The sequence below is a fragment of the Artemia sp. Qi Xiang Cuo genome, chromosome 19 (assembly GCF_049724085.1).
Source record: "Artemia sp. Qi Xiang Cuo chromosome 19, ASM4972408v1, whole genome shotgun sequence".
In the NCBI taxonomy this organism is placed as follows: Eukaryota; Metazoa; Arthropoda; class Branchiopoda; order Anostraca; family Artemiidae; genus Artemia; species Artemia sp. Qi Xiang Cuo.
Window position 1 is genome coordinate 29,010,444 of NC_142812.1, and position 12,142 is coordinate 29,022,585.

Consider the following 12,142-nt stretch of genomic DNA (forward strand, 5'->3'; position numbering starts at 1 on the left):
ATTCCCCCCCACACCTCCAATAAAAATTTTGAGATAGTCATTTTGTTCATCGTAGTTGATTTCCAGATAGAAAATATGTTTTTGAGTAGGATACTCCCACACAACCCTCAGGGCAAGGGTTTTAAGTTATGCCCTGGGGGCATATAAGGTTTTTATAGAAGGCGTCGTCGTAGATACTTCAAAAGAGTATCATTCGATTGGAAATTAAACGACTACTGCCTATTTTAATAGTCAAAAGTAATTGGAGTTTAACTAGTCCTCCTCCCCCCCATGCCCCACATTTCTCCCAACACAAACACACACAATGTTCATATTTCCAGTTTGTTCAGCGTAGTTGATTTACATATTAGAAAATATAATTTTTTATGACGGCACTCCCCCACTACCTTTAGGGCAAGGGTTTTAATTTATGCCCTGGGGGCATATAAGGTTTTTATAGAAGGCGTTGTTGTAGAAACTTCAAAACAGGCTCATTCGATCGGAAATTAAAAGGCTAGTGCCCTTTTTAATAGTCGAAAGTGATTGGAGGGCAACTAGCCCCCCCCCCCTCGACACCCATCTTTCCCCCAAACAGGTCAACTCAGACTACTGAGGTAGCTAACGAGGTATTTGTAGTTAATTGTAAGATGGAAAATATATTTTTGAGGGGTACACTCTCCCCCAAGTTTCAGTGAAGGGGGAGTAAGCCTTGCCATGGGGGTATATAAGGTTTTTATAGACCGTGTTTTCGAAAAACCTCAAAAAAAGCTCATTCGATCGGAAATTGAAGGGCTAGTGCCCTTTTTAATAGTCGAAAGTGATTGGAGTGTAACTAGGCGGACGGCCCCCCCCCCCACGCCGATCATTTCCCCAAACACATCCAATCAAAATTTTGTTCAGCGTAGTTGATTTCCAGATAGAAAATATATTTTTGTGTAGGACACTCCCCCAAAACCCTCAGGGCAAGGGTTTTAAGTTATGCCCTGGGGGCATATAAGGTTTATAGAAGGTTTTGTCGTAGAAACTTCAAAACAGGCTCATTCGATTGGAAATTAAAGTGCTAATGCCCTTCTTAATAGTCGAACATGATTGGAGTGCAACTAGCCCCCCCCCCCCCCGACGCCCATCATTCCCCCAAACCCATCCAATCAAAATTTTGAGATAGCCATTTTTTTCGGCGTAGGTGATTTCCAGATAGAAAATATATTTTTGAGGAGGATACTCCCCCACAACCCTCAGGGCAAGGGTTTTAAGTTATTCCCGGGGGGCATATAAGGTTTTTATAGACGGTGTTTTCATAGAAACTTCAAAACAGGCTCATTCGATTGAAAATTAAAGAGCTATTGCCCTTTTTAATAGTCGAAAGTGATTGGAGTGTAACTAGCCCCCCCCCCCACGCCCATCATTTCCCCAAACACATCCAATCAAATTTTGAGATAGCCATTTTTTTTCAGCGTAGTTGATTTCCAGATAGAAAATATATTTTTGAGGAGGACACTTCTCCAGAACCCTCAGGGCAAGGGTTTTAAGTTATGCCCTGGGGGCATATAAGGTTTTTATAATAGGGGTTCTCGTAGAAACGTCAAAACAGTTTCATTCGATTGGAAATTAAAGGGCTAGTGCCCTTTATAATAGTCGAAAGTGATTGGAGTGTAACTAGGCCCACTCCGCCCCCACGCCGATCATTTCCCCAAACACATCCAATCAAAATTTTGTTAAGCGTAGTTGATTTCCAGATAGAAAATATATTTTTGAGGAGGACACTCCCCCACAACCCTCAGGGCAAGGGTTTTAAGTTATGCCCTGGGGGTATACAAGGTTTTTATAGAAGGCTTTGTCGTAGAAACTTCAAAACAGGCTCATTCGATTGGAAATTAAAGCGCTAGTGCCCTTTTTAATATTCGAAAGTGTTTGGAGTGCAACTTGCCCCCCCCCCCCGACGCCAATCATTTCCCCAAACACATCCAAACGAAATTTTGAGATAGCCATTTTGTTCAGCGTAGTTGATTTCCAGATAGAAAATATATTTTGAGGAGGATACTCCCCCAAAACCCTCAGGGCAAGGGTTTTAAGTTATGCCCTGGGGGCATATAAGGTTTTTATAGAAGGCGTTGTCGTAGAAACTTCAAAACAGGCTCACTCGATTGACAATTAAAGGGCTAGTGCACTTTTTAATAGTCGAAAGTGATTGGAGTGTAACTAGCCCCCCTCCCCCCGATGCCCTTCATTTCCCCAAACACATCCAATCAAAATTTTCAGATAGCCCTTTTGTTCAGCGTAGTTGATTTCCAGATAGAAAATATATTTTTATGGAGGACACTCCCCCACAACCCTCAGGGCAAGGGTTTTAAGCTATGCCCTGGGGGCATATAAGGTTTTTATAGAAGGCGTTGTTGTAGAAACTTCAAAACAGGCTCATTCGATTGGAAATTAAAAGACTAGTTCCCTTTTTAATAGTCAAAAAGGATTGGAGGGCAACTACCCCCCCCACGCCCATCATTTCCCCAACACATCCAATCAAAATTTTGAGATAGCCATTTTGTTTAGCGTAGTTGATTTCCAGATAGGAAATATATTTTGAGGAGGATACTCCCCACAACCCTCAGGGCAAGGGTTTTAAGTTATGCCCTGGGTGCATAGAAGGTTTTTATAGAAGGCGTTGTCGAAGAAACTTCAGAACAGGCTCATTCGATTGGAAATTAAAGAGCTAGTGCCCTTTTTAATAGTCGAAAGTGATTGGAGTGTAACTAGTGTAACTTTGAAATCGAGAGTTCTAGTGCCCTTTTTATAGTCGAAAATGATTGGTGGGCAACTAGCCCCCCCCCCCCCCCCCACGCCCATCATTCCCCCAAACACCTCCAATAAAAATTTTCAGGGAGCAATTTTGTTCTGCGTAGTTGATTTCCAGAGAGAATATATGTTTTTGAGTAGGATACTCCCCCACAACCCTCGGGGCAAGGGTTTTAAGTTATGCCCTTGGGGCATATAAGGTTTTTATAGACGGCGTTGTCATAGAAACTTCAAAACAGGCTCATTCGATTGGAAATTAAAGGGATAGTGCCCTTTTTAATAGTCGAAAGTAATTGGAGTGTAACTAGCCCCCCTCCCCACACGCCCATCATTTCCACAAACACAACCAATCACAATGTTCAGATTACCATTTTATTCAGCTTAGTTGATTTCCAAATAGAAAATATAATTCTTTAGGAGGACACTCCCCCAGAACCCTTCGGGTATGGGTTTTAATTTAGGCCCTGGGGGCATATAAGGTTTTTATTAGAATGCGGTGTTGTAGAAACTTTAAAACAGGCTCAATCGATTAGAAATTCAAGGACTCGAGCCCTTTTTATTAGTCAAAATTGAGTAGAGGGGACCTAGCCCCCCCCCCCTCGACACCCATCATTTCCCAAAACACATCCAATCAAAATTTTGAGATAGCCATTTTGATCAGCGTAGTTGATTTCCACATAGAAAATATATTTTTTAGGAGGACACTCCCCCAAAACCCTCACGGCAAGGATTTTAATTTATGCCCTGGGGGCATATAAGGTTTTTATAGAAGGCGTTGTCGTAGAAACTTCAAAAAAGGCTCATTCGATTGGAAATTAAAGGGATAGTGCCATTTTTAATAAACGAAAGTGATTGGAGTGTAACTAGGCCCCCTGCCCCCCCCCCCACGCCCATCATTTCCCTAAACACATCCAATTAAAACTTTGAGATAGCCATTTTGTTCAGCGTAATTGGTTTCCAGATAGAAAATATTTTTTCCAGGAGGACACTCCCCCAGAACCATCAGGGTTAGGGTTTTCAGTTATGCCCTGGGGGCATATAAGGTTTTATAGAAGGCTTTGTCGTAGAAACTTCAAAACAGGCTCATTCGATTGGAAATTAAAGGGCTAATGCCCTTTTTAATAGTCGAAAATGATTAGAGGGCAACTAGCCCCCCCCCCCCGACGCCCATCATTTCCCAAAGCACATCCACTCAAAATTTTGAGACAGCCATTTTGTTCATCATAGTTGATTTTCATATATAAAAACTATTTTTGAGGAGGACATTCCTCCACAACCCTCAGGGCAGGGCTTATAAGTTATGACCTGGGGACATATAAGGTTTTCATAAAAGGCGTTGTCGTAGAAACTTCAAAACAGGCTCATTCGATTGACAATTAAAGAGCTAGTGCCCTTTTTAATAGTCGAAAGTGATTAGAGTGCAACTAGCCCCCTCCCCCCCACGCCCATCAAGCCACCAATAACCCCCAGTCATAGAATGGAAACAGCTATTATGCATCATATATTGGGTTCCCAGACAGAAAATATGTTTTTGAAATGGGCAATTTCCCACAGCCTTCGGGGCAAGCGTTTTAAGTTATGACCTGGGGGCATATAAGGTTTTCATAGGAGGCGTGGTTAGAGAAACTGCACAGCAGGCCCATACGGTTGGAAATTAAATAGCTACTGCTCTGAGTACTAATCGAAAGGGGTTTGATTTTAACTCGGCCCCCTCCGCCCCCACGCCGATCATTTCCCCAAACACATCCAATCAAAATTTTGTTAAGCGTAGTTGATTTCCAGATAGAAAATATATTTTTGAGGAGGACACTCCCCCATAACCCTCAGGGCAAAGGTTTTAAGTTATGCCCTGGGGGCATATAAGGTTTTTATAGAAGGTTTTGTTGTAGAAATTTGAAAACAGCCTCAATTGATTGGAAATTAAAGGGCTAATGCCCTTTTTAATAGTCGAAAGTGGTTGGAGTGCAACAAGCCCCCCCCCCCGACGCCAATCATTTCCCCAAACACATCCAATCAAAATTTTGAGAGAGCCATTTTGTTCAGCGTAGTTGATTTCCAGATAGAAAATATATTCTTGAGGAGGATACTCCCCCCAAACCCTCAGGACAATGGTTTTAAGTTTTGCCCGGGGGGCAATTAAGGTTTTTATAGAAGGCGTTGTCGTAGAAACTTCAAAACAGGCTCATTCAATTGAAAATTAAAGGATTAGTTCCCTACTTTATCGTTGAATGGGTTTAGAATGCTAGTCGCCCCCCTCCCCCCCCACGCCCATCAAGTCCTTACATACCTCCGATCAAAATAGTCAGACGGGCCTATCGTTCAGTGGTGTTGATGCCAAGATAGTCTATGCATTTTTGAGTTAAATAATCCCCCGCAACTCAGTAAGACACGTTTTTAAGTTAAGCCCTGGGGCCATATAAGGTTTGAATGCTGTGTATTGTCGTAGACACTTCTCAATAGGCTCATTCAATTGGAAATTAAAAGGCTAGTGCCCTGTTTACTAGTCAAAAAAGATTGGAGGGCAACTACCCCCCCCCACGCCCATCATTACCCAAACACATCCAATCAAAATTTTGAGATAGCCATTTTGTTTAGCGTAGTTGATTTCCAGATAGAAAAAATATTTTGAGGAGGATACTCCCCCACAACCCTCAGGGCAAGGGTTTTAAGTTATGCCCTGGGTGCATATAAGGTTTTTATAGAAGGCGTTGTCGAAGAAACTTCAGAACAGGCTCATTCGATTGGAAATTAAAGAGCTAGTGCCCTTTTTAATAGTCGAAAGTGATTGGAGTGTAACTAGCCCCCCCTCCCCACGCCCATCATTCCCCAAATACATCCAATATAAATTTTGAGATAACCATTTTGTTCAGCGTAGTTGATTTCCAGATAGAAAATATATTTTTGAGGAGGAGACTCCCCCACAACCCTAGAGGCACGGGTTTTAGGTTATGCCCTGTGGGCATATAAGGTTTTTATAGAAGGCGTTGTCGTAGAAACTTCAAAACAGGCTCATTCGATTGGAAATTAAAGGGCTAGTACCATTTTTAATAGTCGAAAGTGATTGGAGTGCAACTAGACCCCCCCCCGATGCCCATCATTTCCCCAAACACATCCAATCAAAATTTTGAGATAGCCATTTTGTTCAGCGTAGTTGATTTCCAGATAGAAAATATATTTTTGAGGAGGACACTCCCCCAAAACTCTCAGGGCAAGGGTTTTAAGTTATGCCCTGGGGACATATAAGGTTTTTATAGAAGGTGCTGTCATAGAAACTTCAAAACAGGCTCATTCGACTGGAAATTAAAGGGCTTGTGCCCTTTTTAATAGTCGAAAGTGATTGGAGTGCAACTGGCCCCCCCCCCCGCCACCGACGCCCATCATTTCCCCAAACACATCCAATCAAAATTTTGAGATAGCCATTTTGTTCAGCGTAGTTGATTTCCAGATAGAAAATATGTTTTTGAGGAGGACACTCCCCCACAACCCTCAGGGCAAGGGTTGTAAGATATTCCCTGGGGGCATATAAGATTTATATAGAAGGTGTTGTCGTAGAAACTTCAAGAAAGGCTAATTCAATTGTAAATTCAAAGGGCTAGCACCCTTTAAAAAAGTCAAAAGTGATTGGAGGGCAACTAGCCCGCCCCCCTTCCACGCCCATCATTCCCCCAAACACATCCAGTCAAAATTTTGAGATAGCCATTTTGTTCAGCATAGTTGATTTCCAGATAGAAAATATATTTTTGAGGAGGAAAATTCCCCACAACCCTCAGGGCAAGGGTATTAAGTTATGCCCTGGGGGCATATAAGGTTTTTATAGAAGGCACTGCCGTAGAAACTTCAAAAAAAGCTCATTCGATTGGAAATTCAAAGGGCTAGTGCCCTTTTTAATAGTCGAAAGTGATTTGAGGGTAACTAACCCCCTTCTCACGCCCACCTTTTCCCCAAACACATCCAATCAAAATTTTGAGACAGCCATTTATTAAACGTAGTTTTAAGTTCTGGAAATTAGGTCTTTGAGGATGACAACTCCCCCACAGCCCTCAGGGCAAGGGTCGAAAGTTAAAGATGCTCCGAGTCCATCTCATCATTTTTCATGGAAGGGGAGCTCGTATAAACTTTGGAGAGGTCGCATTTGACTGAAAATTGAAAGTTCTTGTCCAGTTTTCAAGATTCAAAAGACATTGGAGGGTAACTAGCCCCCCTCCTCTTCCACGCCCTAAATGCATCAGATAAAAATTTTGAGATAGATATTTTGTTAAAATAGTTCAAAGTTCTGATAACAAAAAACTCCGGTGTCGACACCGCTAACCAGGGCCCGGGGGTGGTCGTTGTAAGTTATGTCCTGGGGCATAAATTATTAAAGGTGGTTTATAACCTATGTGAAGGGGTTTTGCTTGGGAAGAGCACATAGAGAATTTATTATAATTATCCAATTATAAGGTTAAAATAGATACACTGAGATAGATGTAAAACTTCTAGGACACACAAAATCCTATTAAGGTCAATTCCAAACAGTCGTGGTCCCTTTGTGTCAGCAAGTGAACTGGTTTAAACCCCCTTATTGGAGCTTTTTTTAAATCCATTCATTGTTGTCAATCGCTGTCCACAAGTTATGCAAGCTGTCTATTGTTCATATACAAGGTTTTTATCAAAGAGGTAATCGTATAGACTTTGAAAAAAGCCTCATTCGATTTAAATTGAAATTTCTAGATCCGTTTTTTAAAGTCAAGAATAATCGGACAGTAAGCACCCCCCCCCCATGCAATCAAAACTTGAAGATTTTGTTAAAAAAAACATAAATAGAAATAATTTATATTAAAATTAAATAAAAATATTTTTTTAAACTTAACTTAAAGGTAATTTTCAAAATAAGTTATGCTGCTAAAAAAAAATTAAAAAATTAAAACTAAACACGACCAGAAATTACTATTAAAGAATAAATGAAACCCAAAATGAACAGAAATTAAATAAACAATCATAGCAAAAAACATACAACAAGTAATAATAAAAAATGAATAAATAGATCTTAAAGCGAGTAATGCTTAGATTGAATATGAAAATCAAGCTTAAAACGAAAACAAATATTTTGCTATTAAAGTATAAATGAAACTTAAAACGAACAGAAATTAAATAGCAAACAATGCGAACAAACATACAATACATATTAATGTAAATGAATAAATAAATCTTAAAACGAGTGAAACTTAAATTGAATATGCAAATCAAGGTTGAATCGAATAAAAATAACTACAAATAAGAGTTTGGGTATCGCCTCACTGCAGAAGCCTAAAACCTACTGCGTCATTGGCGCTTTACTGAAAACGAATTATATTACAAATGTTTTCTTTTGTACTTAATATTGAAAATAAATATTAAAATTACAGTCAAATTTTGAACTGATGAGCTTTTAGCAATTAATATCATTATGCATCAAATATTCAGTTTAATTTATTAGTTCTTTTCAAGATTAGTCAAGACAAAAATAGTTTCACTACAAACAAAATTTGGATACTGCCCCCTTCTTTAACTGTAAAAACCTAAAGCCTTCTGCGTCAACGAATTGAAAACGAATTACTCGTATATTACAAATTTATTATTTTCTAGTTCTTACAGCATTGAAAATGAAAATAAAATTACAGTGAAAAAAAATCTTGAACTAATGGATCTTTCAACAATTAATATCATTATATATCTAATATTCAATTTGATTTTGTTTATACTTTCCAAGACTGTTCAAGACTCATATAGTTTTGCCATTTTTTTTAACTAATCGTGTTGGTTTGTTATGAAAACATTCTATGGCTTCTAGGCATTTCTATTTGAGCGGAAAACTGCATCTCAAACTTTGTAGAACATGCATTTTCTTGCATGAAACACCAAAATATAATAAAATGTCAAGTTTCGGAGTGTTTCACCCCTCGCAAGCAAGTGCCATTGGTATTTTTGAATCCGCATGGTCAATTTAAGGGGTGGAGGGTAGGCTAATTCTCGTAGCAGTCCCATTCCGTCGTGGTATGATTCACACTTTCAACACCTGGCGTCCGGACTATCATATAATCTACCAAGCATACAACTACCCCAAATCAGTATCAATAAATAAATGAAACCCAAAACGAACAAATATTAAAATAAATATTAGAGTCAAACTCAAAACCAGCACAAATTAATATGAATATGGTTCAAAACCCCTATGCTTTCTAAAAGCCAGAATATAAATTTTACTTTACTGAAAAAAAAAATTCAAATGAGTTTACTGAAAAAAATGTGCATTGTCAATTTAATCTACATATGCTGATATTTATTCCCTAAAATCTTAATTAATGAAAGAATTGTTTTCATTTAAGCGCCAATGACGCAGTAGGTTTTAGGCTTCTACAGTGAGGCGATACCCAAACTCTTGTTTGTAGTAATTTTTATTCGATCCAAACTTGATTTGCATATTCAATTTAAGTTTCACTCGCTTTAAGATTTATTTATTCATTTACATTAATATATATTGTATGTTTGTTCGCATCGATTGTTATTTAATTTCTGTTCATTTTAAGTTTCATTTATACTTTAATAGCAAAATATTTGTTTTTATTTTAAGCTTGATTTCTATATTCAATGTAGGCATTACTCGCTTTAAGATCTATTTATTCATTTATATTATTTGTTGTATGCTTTTTGCTATGATTGATTATTTAATTTCTTTTCATTTTGGATTTAATTTATTCTTTAATAATAATTTCTGGTCGTTTTGAGTTTTAATTATAACAAGTATTTGTATCTGCTGAGCTTAAGTTTAAAAAGGACTTTACTTTTATTTGAAAAACTTATTTTTCGGAAATTTTTTTTTAATTAATCTCTTAAAACGATTAAAGAGGTCCCTGAGTACGATTTGTGTTGAAGATCAGAGAAATAATCTCCTTAGATGGAATATGAACCGATGATTTAAATAATCGAATTATAAGTTCCACGGAAAATTTTAGTTGGAATCTCTGAAATTTTGGCTATTTTGTATTAAATAATTATTGCGACAAGCCTATGGCTTTCTCCTGTATTGAATAAAATAAATAAATAAATAAGTATTTTCCTTTATTATGTCTCCGTTTTGTTTTTAAACCTGGCCCAGGATAGATCAATACTCCTAACAACAGGATTTAAATTAGTCCTCTTTTGTAACTATAAAGGCACGGCGGCCATGGAATCGGGTTCGGCTCTTTTTGGGACCACCTAAAATATTTTTTTTCGGTAATCTTCGAAGCGGTGAAACAAAGGGGGATAAAAGAACAAAGATTCTGCAGAGCAAATGATGGTGCAAAAGTCGTCGAGGTTTTTTTTTTATAGGGACAAATAGCAAGCCTATCGCCCAACCTTTACGGCAGCTGGAATAAGACCCCCTGGGGCAAGGCCGTACCCAGAGGGGGGGGGGGAGGGGTTGACCCCCCCCCCGATTTTTTTGAGTAAAACCCCCTCCGAAAAAAAAATCCTGGGTACGGCAGGATTTCCCACATCAGGGTTCAAAGTTCGAGTGACCAAAGCACCCAGAATCTTAGGCTTTACGGCGGACAGTAATTTTTTTTTTTTTTAAATGTATTTTTTTTATTCACCGAAGCAACATTTTGTTTTTTTTTCCAGTTTATTACGAGTGAAATAAATTGGACTTAGATTACGCTGATGATTTAAGCCTCCTTGATTAAAGCGTGAGCAAATTGAATAAACTTTTAGAGGTTTTGCAAGTTCAGGGTGCTAGAATTGGTTTGAAAATTAATGTTAAGAAGACTAAGTCACTAAGGCTAGGAATAAGTGAAGATGAAAAGGTGACGTTAAGTAATGAAAAGATTGATCAGGTGGGCAGCTTCACTTACCTTGGTAGTATTATTAGTTAAGACGAAAATTTAAGGGAGACGGGAACTTCCTGGGAGGATGTAAAGAGGGAGGCTTTGAATACATTAGGATGGAAGAGGAGCGTGCGTAGCTGTGTTGGCCTTAGGCGGCTTGGTGCTGCGATGAGTTGTTAGTAGCAGTGGTAAGAATCTGACCTCAGGCTAGATTAGTGAGAAAAATTGAATATAGATTTTGCCACTCGCTTCCGCTTCAACAATACTGTAAATATTACAATTTTCGTTTAGAGGGATATTTGAATTTATTTCGTGGGAAAATAATAATACCGGTATGTATTTGTTACATATATATTATTTTTAACAAGTTCTGGTTTATTCAACTCACGATTTATTTCCATTATACTTGAAAGATGCATAATATTATTGATTTAAAAAGAAATTCGCTCTCTCCAATATAGCCTAAAGCTTAAGCATAGTAAAATGGTAATGGCTTAGGTGAATCGAATGTAAACCGTAACATCCATGAAATACATATTTACCCAGTACAATTGTCAAACAGTTCGTAGTAACAAACTGTAAGTGAAAAGCGAGTCGGCCCAGTTGTAACCGCAACTGTAAAAAAAAAATTAAATTTTGATAACAATAGATATATTGAAAGAATTGGCTTTGCATGGTGATTCCAAATATATAAAATTTAATAAGTTTAATGTTACCCATCAAAAGCTACGAGCCTGAGAGAATTTGTCTGATTTTCGGAAAAGAGGGAACACCCCCAAAAAGTCATAATTGAAAAGGACCTAACTGAAAATCCCACCATCAGATTATGCATATTAGAGAACCACTGTAGAGGCTTCAGGCCCCGATCTGCAGAATGTAGAATTTTGTATTTTTTGCCAGAAGAAAGGTCATGGTTGCGAGTTTATTTTTTTTTCCAGGGGCGATGGTATTGAACCAATGGTCCTGGAAGATCGGAAGAGGGCTCATTCAAACGGAAATTGAAATTTTTACTGCCCTATAAGTGACCAAAAAGATTTGAGGACAGCTAGTCCCCCTCTTCCATGCCCTCTTTTCCTCAAAGACATCCAATCGAAATTTTGAGAAAAACATATTGTTCAACATAGTTGAAAAGTCCAACAAGTATGTCTCTGGGGATGATACGACCCCCCTAAGCCCCTGGGGAAAGGGCAAACGAAATTTACCATTGTTTACATACAGTATTTGTTATTTGGAAATACAGATACATTTTTCAAGGGAGGTGGGAATGATTTTCAACGGGGGCAATTTTCCACGGGAAGAATTTTTCTTTGGGAGGGAAGTTTATTGGTGTTACTTTCTCTTCGGAGACCGAATTTTATATGTGGAGATGTTCCAGGGGAACTGTCTGGGGGAAAATTTCTGCAGGGTTGGAATTGTCTGGGGGGATTTTTCCGTGGGGGGGGGGAGGGGGACACTTTTCACGGGAGAAATTCTTTGTGGGAGAATTTTATACGGGGGAAATTTTCATGGGGGGAGGGGTCCAGGATAAATTTTTCAAGGAGGGAGGGAAT